Source organism: Papio anubis, chromosome 3 (assembly GCF_008728515.1).
Source record: "Papio anubis isolate 15944 chromosome 3, Panubis1.0, whole genome shotgun sequence".
In the NCBI taxonomy this organism is placed as follows: Eukaryota; Metazoa; Chordata; class Mammalia; order Primates; family Cercopithecidae; genus Papio; species Papio anubis.
The window spans coordinates 59,538,539-59,561,153 of record NC_044978.1 but is presented as its reverse complement, the minus strand read 5'-3'; the positions used below and the strand labels follow the sequence as shown (position 1 = coordinate 59,561,153).

Genomic DNA, 22,615 nt, shown 5'->3' with positions numbered 1-22,615 from the left:
TCAAAAATAACTTTTCAAATTTCAGAGCCCTAATATGTTGAGTATTCTCTATGACTCTGGCATAGCAGATGGTTCAATGGATTGAGGGCTGTGAAAGAGATTGAGGGCTGTTCAATGGATTGAGGGCTGTTCAGTGAGTGGCAAAGGTTTGGTCAGAGATTTCCCATTGATTTGTTTTTTCCCACCAGCCCTCAGAAACCTACAAACTATGAGAAGATCACAAAGGAGGAAGAGGTTGAGGATACTGAGGGAGTGTGGCTCAAGAGAACAATCATCCAAGATGCATAAAGAAGAGAAACCAAAATGACTGTTTTTCAGAGTGAGATTTCTTTTTGTGGTCCAAGAAGAGATTGGGTTCATATTTAGTTAGAGTGAGATAAGTGAATCTTGAGAAATGTGAGGCTATCAAGAGTAAAGTCTGAGTTTTCCCAACTAAGATATCTGTAGAGGATGTTAGAACTGGTTTGAATCTTAAAGAGGAATGGTTTTTGAGAGGAAGAGTAATTTGTGGTTTACACGTCACACTAGGAAGCCAGGATTTCACTTCCAGGACAGCAGAAAAGTTAGTTAATATGTCCATTAGCTGAGTTGGCAGGGGACAGAGCAATAATTCAACCACTATATGGAACACACTCTTCTGCCAGAAGGATGTTTCAGACCTTGTACTTCAAGTGATTTGTCAGAAATCTTCTTTGGATTTAGTTGTAGGCTGTGATGTACATCTAATAAGACTGTGATTGTTTCTGATTTGAAATAGGTAAGAATTGTATGCAACAATTCCAATCAAAATATTTTAAGCACAGGACAAATTGTCAAGATCAACTATATATAAGGCTTCTTATTTCATTGCTTGTAAATTCTGCCAACATCAAGCCTGAAAAAGGAATCATGTTCTCTTACACTGGATCCCTACACTTTTATAATTCCAGCAATATTCTCTTTTACTGTTTCTTATAATTGAAAACCTCTTCAAATATATTATTGGAAGAAACTGGGCAAAGCAGTATAAAATGACTATACAAAAATAATTACACAGTATGGGATATTCCCAGATTTAGTTTATTTGCATCTCTACCAACTTAGTCATATTTTGGCACTAACTACAGTCTTGGTCTACCACTCCTGCCTCCTAAGTATGTCTCAAATGCTTCTATTTCTCCTTGTTCCTATTACCACCACTTTTGCTCAGGACACAATCATCCCTTGTCTAGAATGTTGCAATAACTACTTTCCTAACTGGTCTCCTTGCTATCTGTCTTATCCACACTTCGAGTTTTCCCCACACTGTAGCTGATGGCACTTTTCTAGTGCACAAATGTAGCATCTCTGTTTAACGTATTTTCATTCTACCTTATTTTGCTTAGTAGAAATGTCCAGAACCTTTCTTGATCTCTCTCTCTCTTGCTCACTCACTGACTCTTGTTCTCACTCTCTGGTCTTCTGCGTTTTAGCACTAGTGTCTTTGTCTCTAGGGCTTTAATTAGAAAACTCTTCTGCTCCTCATCTCTGGCCCATTCACTGCCAGCTGGAAGATTCCTGATTGCTCCTTCCAGTCTCCCTTTGGATGTCACTCCTATAAGAAGAATTATTCTCTTTAGACTAACACAGGCATTCCTCCCTTGTGCCCCCAAGCACGCTGTACTTATTTCTTTGTTATTTAAAAATGTTCAAAAGGTCTTGCCATCTCCTGCTTCTTTCAACAAAGCATAAGTTCCTTAAGGACAATGTCCATAATTGTACCTCTAGTGTTTAGTCCAATACTTGGCACAAAGTAAGCAATCAGTATTTACTCGATAAGTTGAAAGTGATTTGACACCACTCCATAGCAATCTTTCTCAGTCCTCTTGGATAAAGGGGACATGGCAACATCAATTTTAGATGGTTTTCTAGACAGAAAATTTAGTCTTTTCCTGAAATAACCAGAAGGGTGTCTGATATATTAAGCTGATTACTGTGTCTCCCTCAATCAGAAATTTTCCTGATCCAGCTCTTTGGAGACATTCTGCCTATCTTAAATGTCTACAGTATGTTTCTCACTCACTCAGAAATTTTCCTGAACCAACTCTCCAGAGATATTCAACCTGTCTTTAAGCCATCTTTCTCTTGCTTTTAACTCCCCTTATCCTTGGCTTTAACCTTCTGACTCATCACACTTTCCTCTTGCTCACACACCCACATCCAGATGGATCGAAACCTTTTCTCTGGATACTGTTTTGTTTTCTAGTCAAAATTGGGGTCATCAAACATTTCACATAAAAACCCCCTATTTAACAAATGGACAAACAAATATAAAGCAAAATTGTTGATGCAAATATGTGTATATTTTGGGAAACACATATGTAACCTCAGGGTTAGCAGCTATAGAAAGGATTGTGAGTGATTAAGGAGTAGGCATTGCAGGCAGAAATAGGCCAAAGTCTGTAGCTGCCATTCAAGGTTACTTAAAAATTTAACGGGTATCTCAAATTATCAATGTATTTGTATCAAAGAGAAATCAAATTCAAAGCAAATAATTGTAGAATTTCAAATATCTTTGAATTTTGTTTGTATTTTAATTACTGATTTAGCAAGTTGTCAAAAGTGAATTTATGTAGACTCTGTACAAATGCAGTTACAAGTGAGACAAGCAAGAAGTAAGGTTGTAATTTTATACAGGTAGATGTTTTTCCTTTGTAGCATTGGTATCTTCTTTAGTTCCCCCTGGACAGCCCTTGGATAAGTGACATTTAAGAAGTCACCGGAAGACAGAAGACAGCATCTTATTACTTTAGGGTTAATCGTTAACAACATGGTTGTACTAGTGACATTGTTTATAGTGTTCAATTAAATGCCAATTTAATGACACTCCACATTTAAACAGCAGTGCTGAGCCTTTATGTAGTTCCAGCCCAGAGGATTGACCAGCTGTCCGCTCTTGCTGACCCTCCACATGCCGTTCCTTCTATTTTTCAAGGATACAGGTAATTGCTAGTCCTGAAGGAGACTGAAACAAGCTATTGTCTGGCTGTATCCATGATGCCTTTCTTAATAGGAAATGAATTGGCACTCTTCATAGCACCAAGTTCCCAGAAGAAAACTGGGTTTGGATATTAATGCAGTAGGAATTGTGTTTCATGAAGCCTTGGCTGAATATTACACTGTACATTTGCAGCTTTTTATTATACCTTGCATTTTGAGAGGAATGATGGCTGCATTACCACCGACTAAGCAGCTGCAGGGTTATCTCTTTCACACAACCAATCCACTTGGGCTTTTGGAAATAGGGTTTTCATACCTGAAAAGTATTCCCTTTCCAAGAGTGAGAGCATGCGAGCTCACCAAGCGCTAATACTCAGCTATGATGAGACTGCTGGCCCCTGATAATTGCATAAAGAAACCAATTTGAACCAAAATGCTGCTACTGAAATGTGTTTTTCTAACAGACTTCTATAAATATATGAGGTTTTGTGCATTCACATATCCTCAGGTGAATGAAGATAAAGTTAAGGTCTATTTCACCTAGATGATGCACTAGCTACTTATTCAGATACATTCTAGATGAGAATGTATCTTGAAGATATCAATTGTATCCCCCTTTCTACTTTTAACAAATATAGTAGACAGGTGCTTACTACATTATTTTTCTTCATGATTAAGATATTCAAGAGATAGTTTCCATCTCGGAGAACCTCACAGTCTAATGGTAAAGACAGGCATAAACAGAAAAATACAATGCAGTGTAGAGGTGGATACGATGTTGGTGGTATTGTACTGGGCAATACAGGTATATAAAGGAGACAGACCTGGTCAATACAAGAGAAGAAAAATTAACAAAGAAGCCATATACTGAAAAAAATGTTTTGAATCATCAATATGAGATGATTTCAGCACTTGGTTCATATAACTATATTATCAGCTTCTACAATGTAAATTTTTTAAATATGCCATGTATCACCTACCAGGGACGTCTGTGTTGGTGTGTGATATCTGGTGATGAAAATAGTATCAACCTGAGTAAATTGAGAATTAAACATCTCACTTAAACTCCTTAATAGGGCACACAGCAACATCTGGCATGTGGCAGTTGTAAACATTCTCTATCATTAATTATTAATGGAAGAAAATCAAATAATTATTTTTAAAGAATATTCATATTTTAATTAAAATTGGTATATATAGAGAGAGACAGAAACAAAGAGACAGAAAAAGAGAAATATTGAGGAAGAGAATCACACATTGTTTATTAGATATTAATACTTCAGGAGACCTCTTGAGAAATCCTGCTTTATAACAAGCCACAGTGAGAAATTCTATTTTAACTAAATTATCAGGATAGGCAAGCTATACTTCAGTACACTGGTTTGTTATGAGTATACGTTTGTTTTTTATGACTTCTAGCTATTCTAGTGAGAATTTAATTAAATGTTCTTACTTGAATAAATAACCTGATAAAGTGAGTTCAGTGATGACTACTGACTGGAGGGGACTGTCTTTGGTGATTGATTGCTCTGAGGATGCAATGCTGAATTTATTTTGCTTTGTATTCCAACTCTTGAGTGGTGTTTGATCTCAGGCACGGACTTTCTGGATCATAACATTGAATCAAAATTCCCAGGAACTCAGGTCAATCATCTGAATTATTAATATTTCTTAACTCGTGAAACATTGTCATCACCACATCATGTAGAATTTCTTCCTTATTATATCCCAGTACCTATTTCCCATCCCTTCTTTTGTAACCATATAATGAGATCAGTTTAAGTTCTTTGAATTTGTGCATATTCTTGAAAAATGTCCAGTGTTTCTGAAGTTACTATTTTCTTCCAGTTTTATGTGTAATTATATATGTGATATTGTGCTGTAATCTTTTCTTTCTTCATTGCTTTACTCAACACGAAGTTTTGATGTATTCATATAGTTGTGTGTATAACTAGTTCATTTATTCTGAGTGATACATAGTTCCCATTATGTATAGCCAAGAGCGTGAGTATTGCATCATGTGGTGTTCACATGCTTAATTTCACCAGATATTCTCATACTGTTCTCCAGAAGGTTTGTGGTGGTTTTTGCTACCATCGGAAATACAGGGTGGATGCCATCAGCCTATTATTTACAAAGAAAAAATTTCTGACACGAAACTTATGTGCAAATTTTGTAATACAGAGAAGTAGAAGTAAATCTCTGTAGTGAATGTTGTGTGATATAAAATTTAAGCAAAACAAACTGTCATGTCTTGTGTTGAGGAGATGCTCTCTAAATAGTTGTTGAAAAATTGAACTAAGTGCAGTGGACTTCTGGCTGTGTCACATATGAGCTGTGTCACCTTGAATAAATTACTGAACCTCTTAGTTCTTTCATCTCTAAAATGGATATAATGATACTTATTTTATTGGATTGCTTAAAAGATTCAATGAAATCATGCTTGAGAAGGTTTAGGTAAGCCTTAAGAAATAATAAACATTGGCTATTACTGTTGTTATTTTTATTGTTGTCACTATTGTTATTTAGTGATGCCATAGAGGTTCAACTGCAAAGGCAATTTTGAAAAGTAAGGTAAATTCTCCCAACATCTATATCTCTGTTACACTGTTCCCAATAGAGTGCTTTTTGGTTCTTAAACTTTATATAATGCATTAACTGTTAGTACACTTACAGCTGATGTTTACATTGGAAATTTTATATTTGCGTTTGGAAAACAAAATACAATTTTTTTTTTTTTTTTTTTTTAAGGCAGAGTCACCCAGGCTGGAGTGCAGTAGTGTGATCATAGCTCACTGCAGCCTTGAACTCTTGGGCTCAAGCGATCCTCCTGCCTCAGCCTCCTGAGTAGTTGGGACTATGGGCCTGCACCACCATACCCAGCTAATTTTAAATATTTTTAGTAAAGATGGGGTCTCACATTGTTGTTCATGCTGGTCTTGAAGTCCTAGCTTCAGACAACCCTCCTGCTTGGGCCTCCCAAAGTATTGGGATTACAGGCATTAGTCACTGTGCCAGGTCAAAATACAATCATTTCTGAGAAAACAGTGTACAGTAAGTACACAAGTTACATTTTAATTATAATTAGTAAGACATGACAATCACATGTAGATATTTTGAAAAAAGCAACATGCATCAACAAAGGAGACATGTACTGGGGATATTTCTGGCTCTAAGAGCCATCGCAGTATCATACTCACTGTGAGCTATTCCATGCCTGGCACACTTGTCCTGAGGTGTTTCCAAAATGCCTTTCAAAGTTTAACCACGTATTATACAATAAACACCCCCCTCAAATCACGAAAGTATTATTTTGACTTTTTAATAATAGCTGGCCAGGCGTGGTGGCTCCCGACTATAATCCCAGCACTTTGGGAAGCCGACGCAGGTGGCTCACTTGAGGTCAGGAGTTCAAGACCATCCTGGGCAACATGGCAAAACCCCATCTCTACTAAAAGTACAAAAATAAGCTGGGCAATGGGTGGTGTGTGCTTTTAATCTCACCTGCTTGGGAGGCTGAGACAGGAGAATCTCTTGAACCTGGGAGGCGGAGGTTGCAGTGAGCCGAGATCAAGCCACTGCACTCCAGCCTGGGCAATAGAGCAAGACTCCATCTCAGAAAATAATAATAATAATAGCCATTCTGACTGCATGAGATGGTACCTCATTGTGGTTTTGATTTCCATTTCTCTAATGATTGGTAATGTGAGCATTTTTTCTTGCTTGCTGGCCACATGTGTGTCTTCTTTTGAAAAATGTCTGTTCATGTCCTTTGCCCACTTTTTAATGGGGTTGTTTTGTGCTTGTAAATTTGTTTAAGTTCCTTATAGACTCTGGATATTAGACCTTTGTTGGATGAATAGTTTGCGAATATTTTCTCCCATTCTGTAGGCTGTTTACTTTGCTGGTAGTTTCTTTGGCTGTGCAGAATCTTCATAGTTTATTAGGTACCAATTGTCCATTTTCTTTTTTGTTGCAATTGCCTTTGGCATTGTTGCCATGAAATCTTAGCCAGGTCTTATGTGTAGAATGGTATTTTCTGGGTTATCTTCTAGGGTTTTAATAGTTTCATGTTTTATATTCAGATAATTAATGCATCTTTTGTTGATTTTTGTATATGGTTAAATGTAGGGGTTCAATTTCAATCGTCTGTATATGGCTTGCCAGTTATCCCAGGACCATTTGTTGAATAGGGAGTCCTTTCTACATTGTGTGTTTTTGCTGACTTTGTCAAAGAGCAGATGCTGGCGAGGTTGCAAAGGAAAGGGAATGCTTATACACTGCTGGTGGGAATGTAATTAGTTCAGCCATCATAGAAAGTAGTGTGAAGATTCTGCAAAGCACTTAAAGCAGAATTACTATTTGACCCAGCAATTTCATTATTGAGTATAAATATAAATATAAATCATTCTATCATAAAGACACATGCACACATATGTTCATCGCAGCACTATTCACACATGCAATCAACCTAAATGCCCGTCAGCAGGAGATTGGATAAGGAAAATGTGGCACATATACACCATGGAATAGTATGCGACCATAAAAAGAATAAGATTATGTCTTTTCCAGGAACATGGATGGAGCTGGATGCCGTCATCCTAAGCAAACTAATTCAGGAAAAGAAAAACAAATACCACATCTTCTCACTTATGAGTGGTACATAAACAATAACACAGGGACACAAAGAAGGGAAAAACAGACACTAGGGTCTACTTGAGGGTGAAAGATGGGAGGAGGGAGAATATCAAAAAACTACCTATTGAGCTCTATGCGTATTACCTGGGTGATGAAATAATCTGTACACCACACCCCTGAGACATGCAGTTTACCTATAAGGCAAAGCTGCATATGTACCACCGAACATGAAGTAAAAGTGTTTTTTTTTTTTTTAAAGAAAGTATTAAGGAAACTATGAATAAGAAAACAAGTAAATGAAAAAAATAGTAGAATAAAAATAGTAGAATACATATTTCTGTACACAAAAACAACTGTTGCACTAATAATATGAATTATTTGACAATTACGAAACAATGTTTTATCAATTCACATCTAAGCATCCTTCTATATAGGGGTTTTCCATATTTTATTTACATTTAGGAAATAAGTTGATAGTTCTGTTAGAATGGGTCTAGGTTTTGTAGGAGCTGCAACTTGTAATATTTGGGGGATCTCCTTTAACTAAAATAATATAAAATTATCTTACATCTATGAACATTACAAATATGCATTGCTAGTTTCTTCCCAGGATCTTGGAAGGGGTTCATGCAAGTGAAGGACTTTGAAGGTTAAGTTTCATCAATTTTATGATAAATCAACTTTTGGAATTTGGAATTGACATGTAATGTATCATAGTTATTTTTCCATATTAGGGAATAGGTACCCAGTTAACATTTTGGCACAGAACATCTGATTCTCTGAAATGTATTCCTGATTGACATAAAGCAGAATATTCCTCTTCTAAGACAGAAATAAACTATGAAGAGAAAGAAAAATGAATTGGAAAAAGGGGGAAAAAAAAAAACCCTTCAAGTAATTGTAGATAAAACTTCCTATTTAGTTCTTTGTTACCTGATAAGTCACTACCAATTCTGCTTTTAATTTTGACTTATTTGTTACTAATAAGTGCATCAGCCCTTGAATTCTCAATGTAATTGAACTGGTTGTATTTGTAGGGGCAATCACAAGCAATTTTATTTCTATTTCCTTTTGTACTTAAAGTACACTATGTGGAGTTATTTTAGTCCCTTGTTTTTGGATGAAAACTCACACAGATTCCATGACTTTTATCATCATTCTTAAGATGGTAAAAGTCCTCTAGTACTTTGAATTTGAGTCACAATTCACAATTTAAAACGTCCAGTCCTATGTAGAATAAAAATTTCAAATGTGATCTCCAGTTTATATTTTCCTCCTTCATTTATCCCCTCTACTTTTTTAGATATCCCCTCATGCGTATTTTCTGACCTCCTCTAAATGTGAAGTATGGGGCAAAAGAATGGATAAGGGGAGGGTGCAAAAAGTCTGAATTCATCGATGCTAGTGTGATGACCCAGGAGGAACAGTTCTTTCTCACCATATCCCTGAGGTTTTCTCTGCTGCAGTTCCCTGGACAGAGCAAACGAATATCTCTTCAGGACAGTCACTGTTTTTCTCATCTTGTACATTCCTCGACTTCTTTATTTTTTCTTCAGGTTTTTGTTTTTGTTTCCCTTTCAAGGAAGCCATCTCAAACAGGATGTAAGATGACCCTGGCTCTACAGTCTGGTGCATGGAAAACATTTATATACTCTTTGCCCTTGTGGACTCTGCTGCCCCACAACTGCAACATTTTTTGTGCAGCTTCAAAGCGAGAAATCACCTTTGCCATATCAGCTTTTCAGGCAAAAGTCAGAAGCCAGGCTACTGCATCTCCAAACTGCAAGGAACAAAATTTAAGTTCTCCAAAGGGCAAATAATGAAGCAACCCTCATCCCTCATTCTTACGGGTAGTGGGGGTAGGACTCATGAGGGTACCAACTACCAACTATAAAAATCCCCTTCTCTATATTTTCTAGCCTCAATGTTGATAAATGCTTTTAGAGATTTTATGTCTTGTTTCCAATCACCTTTTTTGAAATAGTTTTATCCTTAAATGGAGACTGGCTTGAGATGTGTTTTTATTCTCTTAGTACTTTATCCAAAAACATCCATAAGAAATGAAGAAGTGAAATACTTTCGGCAAACCTACACATTTTTGGTATTGGTTCTTCTAGTCTGTGCATTGTAAGTAAATAAAATGTAATATTTAGAGTGGCTCTTTCTGTATTTATAGCATGGCACCTTTAGTCATCTCTTTAAAAGGTTATTAAATATTTACTCTGTAAAAGTCCTTAGTCATTTTTTCTTAACAATGTTAATCAAAATCATATAGATGTTATGAGACTGGTATCTTTCACACAGTATGAAATATGCCATTGGAATTTAGCCCTAACCTGAAACAATGGAGTAAAAATGCCTCAGGGAAACATATTGGTCCTTCAACTGACAAGGAACATGTGAGATTGTGAATTTTGTCCAGTTTTGTTTGAACGTTTTCTGTAAAAATAAAAACAACTTTGGCTTGCTATAAAGTATGTGTCCTTTAGGACACTTATGCCAAATATTATGAATATTATTACTGGGAAACAGACACACACACATACACACACACACAACCTTTTTCCTGCAATGCCACAGAAGTATCAAGAAATTAAAAGGAAATATATTGTCAATCAACAAGGCTAAAAGAAAAAAAAAACAACCCTCCAGAAACCGAACAAATGATGAGAAAGAAAATAAGATTGAATTACAGGGAACATGAGAAGATACTTTTGGCCCTCCAAACTTACTGGGATCCTCCACTTATATGATAGAAACTACGGAAAGGAAAATATTTCCCAAATTATTGATTTATTCTCTTCACAGAGAATACATGTCTAAGCGACTCCCAATATAATTAAAATCAGGTACAATTAACATCTTTGTCTAAGTAAAACTTAAAATTTTAAATCATTGCCTATATGTAGATTAGAGATGGCTTACTTTTAAAAGGCCACATTGTTTCCAGAAGGAAAAGCTGATTATATAACAGTGATTCTTTTATTCTGACGTATTCTGTTCAATATGTTAAGCTTAGAATAGATGATGTTTTACTTTGAATATTATTTAATTATTTTCATTATATTTACAACAGCTGACAGTTTTAGTAATAATGGGATTATGGGGGGAATTTTTGTTTTCAGTAGTATCTCTTGGTAGTAATACAAAAACAATAATTCTGATTCAGGACCTGGGTAGATCAAGTAAAAATGTCACAGGTTTAGTTCATGTAAGTAATGATGCTTTTATTCTGACCATAATATAGAGCTTTAAAAACAAACAAACAAACAAACAAAAAAATCAACTAGCCAACAGTGGTTGTTGGGGGAGACTTTGTTAAATGAGGTTAACAATAACCCAAGGTGCTCCGACCAGCTGGACCAACTAGAGCTTTCATATGGTTAAACACCTTCTGGTGGCATTAGTTTCAGGCTACCTATACATTGCTGATAAGTCCTACTTTGCCTTAGTCACATTCAAGGTATGCTAAAGGAGTGTTTTTAAGTTTTAGGTTTTTTTGTTTGTTTGTTTGTTTTTGTTGTTGTTGTTGTTTAAGATTTTTTGTTGTTTTTTGTTTTTTTGTTTTGTTTTGTTTTGTTTCCATTCCAATGTCTGCTGTGCTGTCTGGAAAACAAAAAGTCTCTAACAAAATCAAGAAAATCAAATTTGAGACCTGCTTTAATGGCTGTTTCATTTTATAGTGAAAACTCAAACTTAAGTCTTCACTGAGTACATTTCTTGGCTATCACCTTGATCCTTAGGTACATGTAACACAATGCAAAGGTGCAAGTGATATACTTGCTAATTTATTTGAGACTCTTCCCTCCATTAATCCTTTGTAGAATTATGATAATCCAACGTGACAATTTTTATAAATGCATTAACATTTGGATTACTATCACTGATAAATCTCAGTCTGCCTACTTTTCAAAACTACCATTTTGCATTCTTTACACTGGCCTTATGACATTTTAAAATTCCAATGGTATTTGAAATACAAGCATAAAGCTAAGGAATTGAGATCCTAGAGTTCGACTATGAAATTTTAAATCAAGAGAAAATAATAATTGAAGGGTAGTTTAGGATAATTGTTTCATTTTCCAGTCAAGAAAATTGAGGTTGTACAGGAGGAACCAATAGGTGACTAGTGTTTGGATAACCAATTAAGACTGAACATCACCACAACATGAGTCTCTCATGTGCCTCTAATCCAGGGCTCTGTCAATCAAGACTGAAACCAAGAATGAAGAAATAAGAAATAAATATGCTTTCCAATCTCAAGTCATCTGAAATTTATTTTAAAAAGCTTAAACTAATAATTTATACTGCTTTAGGCCTGCTACTTTCATTCTTATTCATAAATAACACTTCACACATAGTAAATGCTTGATAAATATTTGCTGAAATGAATTAAATTTATTCAAGGATAAATATAGTGTACCACATCTTTTCAAGGCTTCACCACATTAATATCAATTCATGAATTTCACAAGTTCTGAGATTCTACTTACTCGGTAGCAGCACCTGCCCTTTACCTAAAAACTCTGTTAATTCTGAGACTGTAAAGCAGGTGGTCTCCCATGTGCTCAAGGACATATCACCCTGTGCTGTTTTGCTCTAGGTCAAGGAGATCTATTTGTCCTCTGCCTTTTGCACCCTTCATTTGAATATGTGCCTCCACAGGGCAGTGACATCCTCCTGTGGTGGTCACCTAATCCTTTCACGATGCCAAAGTTATTCTGTGATCAGAGATAGAAGTGAGGAGAATGGTTTTTCCCCTACATTTCTGTAATTCTCTCTCCCTGAGGTCTAAAGCAGCATTGCTAGATCACACATGCTAATAAGCAGAAGAGCTAATATATAAACCTGGTTAGCCTGGCTCCAGATTCCCCATACACTGTGTGGGGTGTGGCACATCTATTTCATACTTTACATTCTCCTGTGCTCTCTGAGGATCATCCATGTGATGTCTACCTTCAGTCTCCAGGCAAACCAACAAAATGTGCACACAAATTAATTAGTTTTTTGGGGGGTGGGTGGGGGTGTGATGGAAAGGGAAAGGACTTTCTCTATCTTCTCTTTCTAGAAGTATCCCAGTCACAACTCCAGCCTTTCAACTCAATTCATTGTAATGAAGCAGAAAGGTTTTTCATTCTGTGATATGTATTTTATAATTTTTCTTTGTATTTTTTGCTTACTTATTGATCTAAGACCTATGGTCTGGGTTTGAAAAGCTAGACAGCAGTGTTCAATTGTTTGTTGTTTTTTAAAGTATACTTTTCTCTATAGTGTTGCTGCATTATAAACAATTCTAAAATCTCAGTGTCTTACCACACTATTTCTTGCTCATGCAGTTTTACAGGCCAGCTCTGGCAATGCTGAGCTCAGATGGAGTTAGCTAGGCTTAGATCCAGGCTGCAAGTTAAAACTCAGTGTTTCTTCTCATTCCAGAACCAATGGCTCTACCCAACATATTCTTCTCATTACAGATGGCAAAGACACAAGCAGCCAAGACAGATTATTCAAGTGTATTCATTGCCTCTATCTTCATCACATTAAATAACATCCCATCAACCAAAGCAAGTTATCTACATTAGAATGAATATTCCACCTACTCTACTGGAAGGCCCTCCATGAGTCATGAGACAAAAGGTTTGGATGTAATCTTATTACAGTGAGTGGGTGGGGGGAGTGAAGAGCTGAAAACCTTCATCCATTTTGCCACAGTTGTCAATAATGACAGTAAGAATGGTGACAGTGATGATGATGATGTAAACAAGTTTTCTTTTCCTCAGCTTTTAACATTAAGCTTTATTCACCCTGAGGTTTTTACCCTTAATTTAAAGGCCTAGTAAGTTGGCCTTACAGGAATTTTTCTTTCCCCCCATGAGCCATTAAAGAGCACTTTAATAAAGAGAAAAAGAAATTCCTTATGAGTGAAGAGAGGCATGCATTGGAGATGATGTGTTACTGTGAGACAGGGTACAGGATGTGGAAATTTGCTTTGAAAATGTGACACCCAAATTAACATCCTGCCTAGCTCCCATAAGGCTGAGTATTAGGGAGAGAGGACTGTAGTCTCAATTGTGTAAATTTAGAAGTGCCATTAAAAAAATAAAATACAGGCTGTATTATTTTGTTGCTGAAATAATAAGTGTGTGTCACACTGGGAATGGGGGTTCTTTCTTCCCACTTTTCGGACGCTCCTAAAAGCCAGCAGCCTGAGAATGAAGCAGGAACAGTCTGCAAGTGAAATAAAAGCAGGGGAGACTTATGGTTCAGCAACCATAGATAACAGTAGGTGATCCCCATTGTTGAGATGCGATGACTTAATATGATAGATGGAGGGAGGAAAAAACTAGTAGATCCTACGGTGAGAGAACTGGCTTTAGAACGTACACACACAACTTACTTGAGAGGAAAATTCAAGGAAGAATTTTACTGCCACTGCAGTCTGTTTGTATCCAAACTAGTGTGTTTGAAGGCATTCTGGCTTATATTATTATTGTTGTTGTTGTTATTATTTATTACCACTATTATTCATATATTAGTGTTTTAACTTCGTTGATGAGACAAGATGATGAACTTTGACAATTCTTTTGTTCATGAAAGGAATACAATTACCCAGTTCCACTTTGCTTAGGCTATGATACAGGAAACAAAATCAGACCTATCCTAAGAAAACAAGAACGAAGAATAGCTTATCAGATCAATAAAAAATTACTGTCATTTGGATAAGAATTTGCCTGATGTACAAAAATTTGCTTGATACTCTCAAGTTTTTATGTTTTCATAATATGCTACATAAGTGCTAGCATTTATTTGTTGCTATCTAGTTAGAAGAAAATAAAAGCTGCCCCCCATCAGTAACACAAAATTGTATTCCAATACTTTTCATCACATGAGGGACATTCCACAGGCTATGAAATTCTCAATAAAACTGTAAACCTCATTGAATTGTCTCACACTGAGTTGAATATCAATAAAATTACAATTTTATTGGTAACTGCTGGACAGCAGAAATGGGAATCACATTGATTTACATTATCATAGTTTAATATCCTTTAACAGATATTGTTCCTTAGGTTTACTTTTCAAAGACCTTTCTTCTCTCTTTAAACCTACCCTTTCTGTGGTACTTTCTTTCTCAAAAATTTCATCTATTTTCATGCTTTAAGTATGAATGAATCCTGAAAGTTTATCTCTAGACCAGCATTTCAGTCTCCCTGACACTGAGCGTTGGATATCTGCAAGGAACTGAAACTTGGCAGGTGAAAAAACAAACCAATTCGTTTTCATACCTCAATATTTCCCAAAACATTCATTTCCTCTAGACTTTTTTATTTCTTCATATAGATTTAGATTTTTTGAACTTGACTCTTATCCCTCCTTTACTTTTTATATTTAACAATGCAAATTCTATTTCTATATCAATATTTTGTTCTCATATTTCCATATGTATACCATTTCCTCTAATGCAGAGTCTCTTAATTCTTTCTTTGAAAAGTCCTTCCAAATGTAATTCTCAGGTTTATTTCTCCTGTCTCTTAATTTGTCAACAGTAGCCCACTTCTGATTAGTGTTTTTAGGGTGTAACCTCTCTGCTACTCTACTTCTTTTGGGGTCCACTTCAAATGCCATTAACTCCATTATAACTTTTTATAGTTTCATAACTGTATATATATATGTATAGTCTCTTGATCATGTTAATTTCTTTGTAAAATTTTTCCCTGAAATATGTTAATAGATTCAATAGAATATTCATCTCTGCACCTCCATCATATAAAGGGCTTTGCTGATTGTCATGTGTGAATGGGAAGTGTGTGGACAGGTATACTGAGTAACAGGAATCATGTCACCCATGATTAATCTTTTCAAAAATGTAATCAATTTTATGTTTATTCCCTCATTTTCCCCCACCAGATATAAAATTGAGTGCTCTGATGCCAAGGATGGTGAGTTACTCATCTTTCTATTCCAGGCTGTAACTCTCATGAAAAAGATAAACATTAAATACTTGCTAAATTTTATCAATGATTCTACTTAGGCTGTATGGATTTATAATTTAGTTTCCAGCAAAAAGGGAAATATCTATCTATCTATCTATCTATCTATCTATCTATCTATCTATCTACTTACCTATCTATCTGCCTAGCTGCTTACCTATCTGTCTATCAAATATTTTTCTTCCAATGGTGATGCAATTGAATAATTACTTAGGGCCACATCACTACCAGGGAACACAAATGCTCACAAATAACTATTAATATTATTTTGCTTTGATTTATCAGAAAACATTTTTCCCCTAAACTGGGAAAGACGTTAATGCCTTCTAATAGGATAAAGTGACTGCTAAAAATACTGCAGGTTCTTTTCACTGAAGACCTAGACTATTGGATCAGAAGCTCCTGCCATTAACAGCCTTAGTGTAAGTGCCTTCCACAAAGTGGATGTTACACACAATTTGAACTAATTACTTTGAATGACTATTGGTATTGAAAATGGTATATTTTCAGTGAAATTGAATGAGGCATTCTAATTTGTCTTCAAATTCAGTAAAATTTCAATTAATAGGAAAAAAACAGGGAGATATGCAATTCATATGCCCAATAATTCTTTAGCTAAGTATTCTCTACATTTGCTGTTTTCTATTTCCCTTTATTACCCAGTCTAAACCAACTTCTACTGCTTCTCCCATGATAGCTAGAGTTGAACATTTGCTGAATCTTGTAAGCATGTCTGCTATGAAATTAAAAATAAGTGTGGTTTATTTGAGATGATCTCATATTTTTGTAGTTGCTTTTTGGGATGTGGGGTTCCAATAGCACACACTATCCCCAGCTTCTGTTTCATTAATTGACATTAAATACACTATGAAACTAGTGCTAAAGTGGACAATTCAACAATTAAAGAGACAGTAAATGGAGATAGTATATTTACTTTACCACTGCCTTCATTATTCTAAACCTCCTAACAGCAGCAATAAAATATTTTAGCAAGAGTTTCCAGATGCAATAAGAATTTAATTTTCTTCTCAGAAAGAGGAACTTGTTTATAACTCACTAGAGAAGACTGAGCTTATAAGATATTTAATTGTTCTTATTGTGATAAAATTCGGGCCCAGAGTAATTTATTTTCCCTTTCAATGTGGAAGATACACATAAAGCTAAATAATTGAAGTAAAAATTAATAGGATTGAGTTACAAAATGTTACTTTGGGAATATTGTAGTGATGGTTTCAATAGAATATACATCTCTGCACCTCCATCATATAAAGGGCTTTGCTAATTGTCATGCATGAGTGGTAAGCACATGGACAGTTATGCTGAGTAACAGGAAGCAACTTTTTTTTCTTTTTTCTTTTTTTTGAGATGCAGTTTCCCTCTTGTTGCACTGGATGAAGGGCAGTGGCACAATCTCGGCTCACCGCAACCTCCACCTCCCAGGTTCAAGTGATCTCCTGCCTCAGCCTCTCAAGTAGCTGGGATTACAGGCATCTGCCACCATGCCTGATGATTTTTTGTATTTTTAATAGAGATGGGGTTTCACCATGTTGGCCAGGCTGGTCTCGAACTCCTGACCTCAGGTGATCCACCCACCTCAGCCTCCCAAAGTGCTGGGATTACATGTGCGAGCCACTGCACCCAGCCGGAAGCAACTTTTATCTATACTACATTCACACCGGTGGTGAGGCTAAACACCCCATTTACATGTGGGACCTGCTTTTCAGGGAATCACCCTACATCTTTGCTTTTTAAAAGCTACCCTTGTACTGACTATGTAGTTCATTTAGCGTTGCTTACTACAGGGGATTTTTAAGCTATTGGTCATATTGCCTGTAAAGAACTGTTTTTCCCCAATATTATTCAATGTTAGTCACAGTAGCAGAAATTTGAAGAACATAATTTCTTTTTTCTTTGAGATAGAATCTCTTTTTCTGTCACCCAGGCTGGAGTTCAGTGGCTTGAGAATAGCTTACTGCAGCCTCAAACTCCAAGAGGGCAATTCTGCCTTGGCCTCCCAGAGTGTTGGTATTACAGGCATGAGCCACTGCTCTTGGCTCATAATTTCCATGTAGCCATTTCCAGTGGCGTCATGCTGTATATGTAGAATTTAATTATTTTTTAAATACTCTTTTTTTAAATATTATACAAGTGAGGCACGGATTTAGAAACTTGGAAAATGTTTACAAATGCATAGAACAAAACAACATAATCTTGAAACACGTTGATAACATTTTAATGTATTTTTTGCCACTCTTTTTACTTGCATGTGCGCGATCGTATATGCATGCATTGAATCTTGCATTTCAACATATAATGTGCTGGACAGTATGGGATGTGTATACACATACACACACACACACGCACAAGCATTTGAATCTTGCATTTTTATGTTATATTGTTACTGGAAATGTCCCCATGCCATTAATTATAACAAAATTACACGAATGGCTTCATAATAGGTTGATGTTAGATATACTTTAATGCATCTGTTCATTTCTCTATCGTGAAACGTTGATTGTTTTCAGTTTGTATTACCACAAATTCTATTGTAATGAATTAACTTCTAAGGAAAGTTAATATTCAATAAACCATACTGTGATGGTTAATACTGAGTGTCAACTTGGTTGAATGGAGGAATGCAAAGTATTGATCCTGGTGTGTCTGTGAGGTTGTTGCTAAAGGAGATTAACACTTGAGTCAGTGGACTGGAAGAGGCGACCCACCTTCAATCTGGGTGGACACGAATTAATCATCTGCCAGTGAAGCTAGGGTAAAAGCCGGCAGAGGAACGTGGAAAAACTAGACTGGCTAAGTCTTCCAGCCTTCATCTTTCTCCCGTACTGGATGCTTCCTGCCCTCGAACATTGGACTCCAAGCTCTTCAGCTTTTGGACTCTTGGACTTACCCCAGGTGTTTGCCAGGGGCTCTCAGACCTTGCCCACAGACAAAAGGCTGCACTGCTGGCTTTCCCACTTTTGAGATTTTGGCACTTGGACTGGCTTCCTTGCTCCTCAGCTTGCAGAAAGCCTCTTGTGGGACTTCACTTTGTGATCATGTGAGTCAATACTCATTAATAAACTCCCCTTTATATATACATCTATCCTATTAATTCTGTCCCTATAGAGAACCCTGACTAATATACATACTAAATTATCTTCTTTCAGAGTTTACCCTGCATGTTTATCCAGCTGTGTACATGGCAAAGATAGTTCCTTTTTATTATTTAGTTTCATAGTCTAAACTATTCCTAAAACCTAATATTTTTAAATTCCTAACTTGTGTCCCACTTACAAAAATATTCTATACAGGTTAATTACAAATGAAATTACCCGCTGCTTTAAAAACCATTGGTGCTTTTTTATTTCTCAGTCCGTTTCATCTAGCCGTGGTTTGTTGTTTTTTACCTCTGCTTAAAACCTTCTTTGTAAAACTATTTTCTGTTTCGGTCCCCTCCTTTCAAAGCAATACCCAAGATGTACTCAGTCTTCTTTCTGGCCTTTCTCACTTGAGGAACTCCTTTGTTCTAAAGACTTCAACGACAATGGCATGTGAATTAATTCAATTTTTTTTAACACATATCTCTTACTATTGGTGAAAGACCTTTGAATCAGAAAATACGCTGTGTGATTTCTTTCCCTTACTTCATATACTTAATACAATGCTATTATCACTACTACTACTGCTACTAATAGCAATGCTCACTGGCCATTTGCTATATAAGGGCCAAGTATTGTGAAAAGCACTTTATTTATCTGCAACATGTAAATTAACCTTCAAACTATTCTATGTGATGTATGTTGTAATTATTATTTCACAAATAAATAATGTGAGTTCCCAGGGCTCTGTAATTTGACAAGGTCTATATGACCCTAAAGGGCAGATGTAACTTACTACACTATTCAGTTTCATCATAAACCATATATTGCACATAATACTTTATCATATTTACAAGTAGCTCCTTTGTAAGTCAGTTGTTTGTTTCTTATTGCCTAATCCAAAATGTAATATAGAGTTTAACCATGGATTTTAGCAGTAGAACTGAGAGAAAACAATTCAGAATTTGAACCTGAAACTTGGGATGAGAAATAGTTCTCTTGTTAAATATGTAGTTCTTTAATCCCTCATTTGGGCATCTCTTTTCAACTTGTAAAGTATGTTTTAATTATTATGTTCTAGTATTTCTTGTCCTCCTCAGTCAATGAGGCCTGGATAGTGGACATAGGGTTGGTTATGAAAACTTTCATTGATGAGTGAACACAGCCACAGATCTCCAGATATGGGGAACTGCAGGGCCAACACTTGCTGGCAATATGAGCCCATTCCAGGAAACATTTTCTGTCTTGGGACTCCTAGCTTTCTATTCACCTGCTTTGTTACTTCTATGGCTTCTTCCTCTTCTATCTTCCCTGTTTCATAAGATTTCTCTCCTGAAAATCATGTTCTCACAGTTATTCTCCTGATTGAGGAAAGGTTTATGGCTCTTTTGAAGTTTTTCTTCTAGCTAGATTTATTTTCCTGTCAACAACAAAGAAACAACAAAACATTAATTTTGAGGGGAAAAAAAAGAGATATGGTCAAAATTATCCTCTAGGAAGAAGGAAGTCCCAAGCCCACAGTCCCAAGCCAGTGTGGTCTCGTTGTTGAGATTATGGGCTTTGACTGTAGATCTGATTTCAGTCCCATCTCAGTCACTGGCCAAGTTATTTAATCTTTTAGAGACTTAATTCCTTCATGTTTAAAATTGGAACACTGCAAAATCCAGCTGTATTTTATATAGCTGCAATGAAAGTCTTTTTTGTTTTGTAGCAATGAGCAAAAGAGAAAATGGGGGAAAGATGGAAGTGGAGACAGTAACCAAATACAGTGTTTTCACCTACTCAGCTGGCTGGAAGTGCTGTAGGGAACAGACACAGGGGCAGTAACTGCTTCTAGTTACTGTCAATAAATATGTGCTGGTTGATCGATATCAAGTTTATTAGACAAAGGTAATTATTGCATTTGTAAGTAAAAAATGTATTAAAACTGTCATTAACCTTGTCAAATTGCTAAATTTGAAAAATGAGAGTACAATTTTCATTTCAAAAATCAGGTTATTTCCTTGATTCATCTCAGCATTCTTTCTCTTCATAGCTGGTTGCTTAACTACATATTACCTTTTTAATTCTGCATCTTTGTTTCATAGTATACCTTCATTTGCATTTCTAAAATCAGATGTTCCTTTCACATAACACAGTATCTTAATTAAAATATTAAAAGATGCTTTTTGAATGAAGAGAATTTACATTGCCATAAAAATGTTCAGAGTGATGCAGTGTGCTTTTTAAAATATATTTTAATTACACTTTCTTTGTAAGTTATTTCTAGTTATTCAGTTAACCCTCACAGCTTTTTAAGATGGATTAAAAATATGGAAGTGGAACTAGAGGCAAAAAGAATTATGACAAAAAAAAACCCATTAAATTCACAGTACAATTTTGGGGAAAATAGGTACTTGTTTTCTATTTAATTCTCACTAAAATTATTTGGTTTTCTTGATCAATTGATTGATTCTTTATTCTTCACATACAAAATAGAGCTAGTCACATTTTTGGTCCACAGCTTATTCTTCTAAATCTGTGAAAATCCATTCTCTTGTTTTATTTTACTTATATCTCCTTCCCTTATCTCCATTTTCATTCCATTCACCCTCTCCGAGATGTTTGAAATACACCCTTAAATATTTATGAATCCCTTAAAAATCTATATGTCTATAAATATTTTAAGCTAAATAAAGAATGCTTTATTCTGTTTCCTGCTCTACTTACTCAACACTATGAATTTGAGGCGTTTATTATTGCTGAAAGTACCTCCAGTTTGTTGCTTTTAACAGAATTTATTTCGTTGTATTCATCATTACATTAGGTTTAGGCAGGGTTTCTTCAACTTTCTGCACCCACCTACAACACCATGATAAACATCACGGAAGAACCATGTATGAACTTTAGAGTACAAACACTGAGTCACAGAACACACATTTTTAACTTTTCTAAAACTTCCAATATGACTTTCCAGAATGGCTGAACCAGTTTAATCAGTCTAGAGTTGTCATCTTTTCTACTTCTTCAGAAACATGCAATGACATCCCCTCTTTAATTTTTGTTATTCTAATGGGAATAAGTGATAACTCATCAACTTGTTTTCTAGTTCTATGCATAGTTCCATAGGAGACTGCATAGTTGGAACTCGGGCTCCATCACACTCATAAACTGTGGGACTTCAGGTAAGTTTCATAATTCCCGTGCCCTTCAGATCTTCATGAGTAAAAGGAAATATTAATAACACTAGCACTGAATTCATGTGGGTGCTGTAAAAGTTCTATGAGCAAAGATAAATGAAAGCACTTAGAACCAGGTCTAACATGTTATAGGCACTATTATGTGTCACTATTATTTCATTCATCAAAATATAAATTCCATGAGGGCAAGATTTCTGTTTATTTATTTTTTACTTTAATCTCAGTGCCTAGAACAGTGTCTTTACATGATGAAATACATTGATGATATAGAATTTTTATCACATTCCTGAAAAATTCTTAATGTGTCATTTTTAATACATTAAGGGATTCCATTTTTCTAGTGTGTTCCTGTACTAGTGTTATAAACCCAGAAAATCATCCACCAAAGGCAATGTGGCAAAAAACAAGAAAAATATAATTTAAATCCTCTTTCTCACTCTCTCAAGCTAATCTGCCCTCCTCTGCATGGAAGCACTTTGTCTCAACTCTTCCCCAAGGATTTTCTGTAGCCTTTCTAGTTTTTCAGAGTTTCTTTTTAATTCCATGGCATTTCTAGAATTGAGTTATGAAAGGGAGTCAGCAGCCTAGACTAATTTGCTCCTTCTTTTATTAATGTATCAAATTTGCAGATAACCTAATGCAAAGAAGAATCACAAATTTATTCAGTGCAACAATTAAGATTAAAATAATATATATTTGCTGGATCAAAACAGTGAAATTCAATTTAATATAAATTGAAATGTAAAGTATTGCATTT

General features: G+C 35.6%; 1 pseudogene; it reads left to right on the top strand.

The window, feature by feature from the left end:
- The first annotated feature begins 3,184 nt into the window (after positions 1-3,184).
- LOC101019029 overlaps positions 3,185-22,615 on the top strand; it is a 44,501-nt pseudogene continuing 25,070 nt past the window's right edge.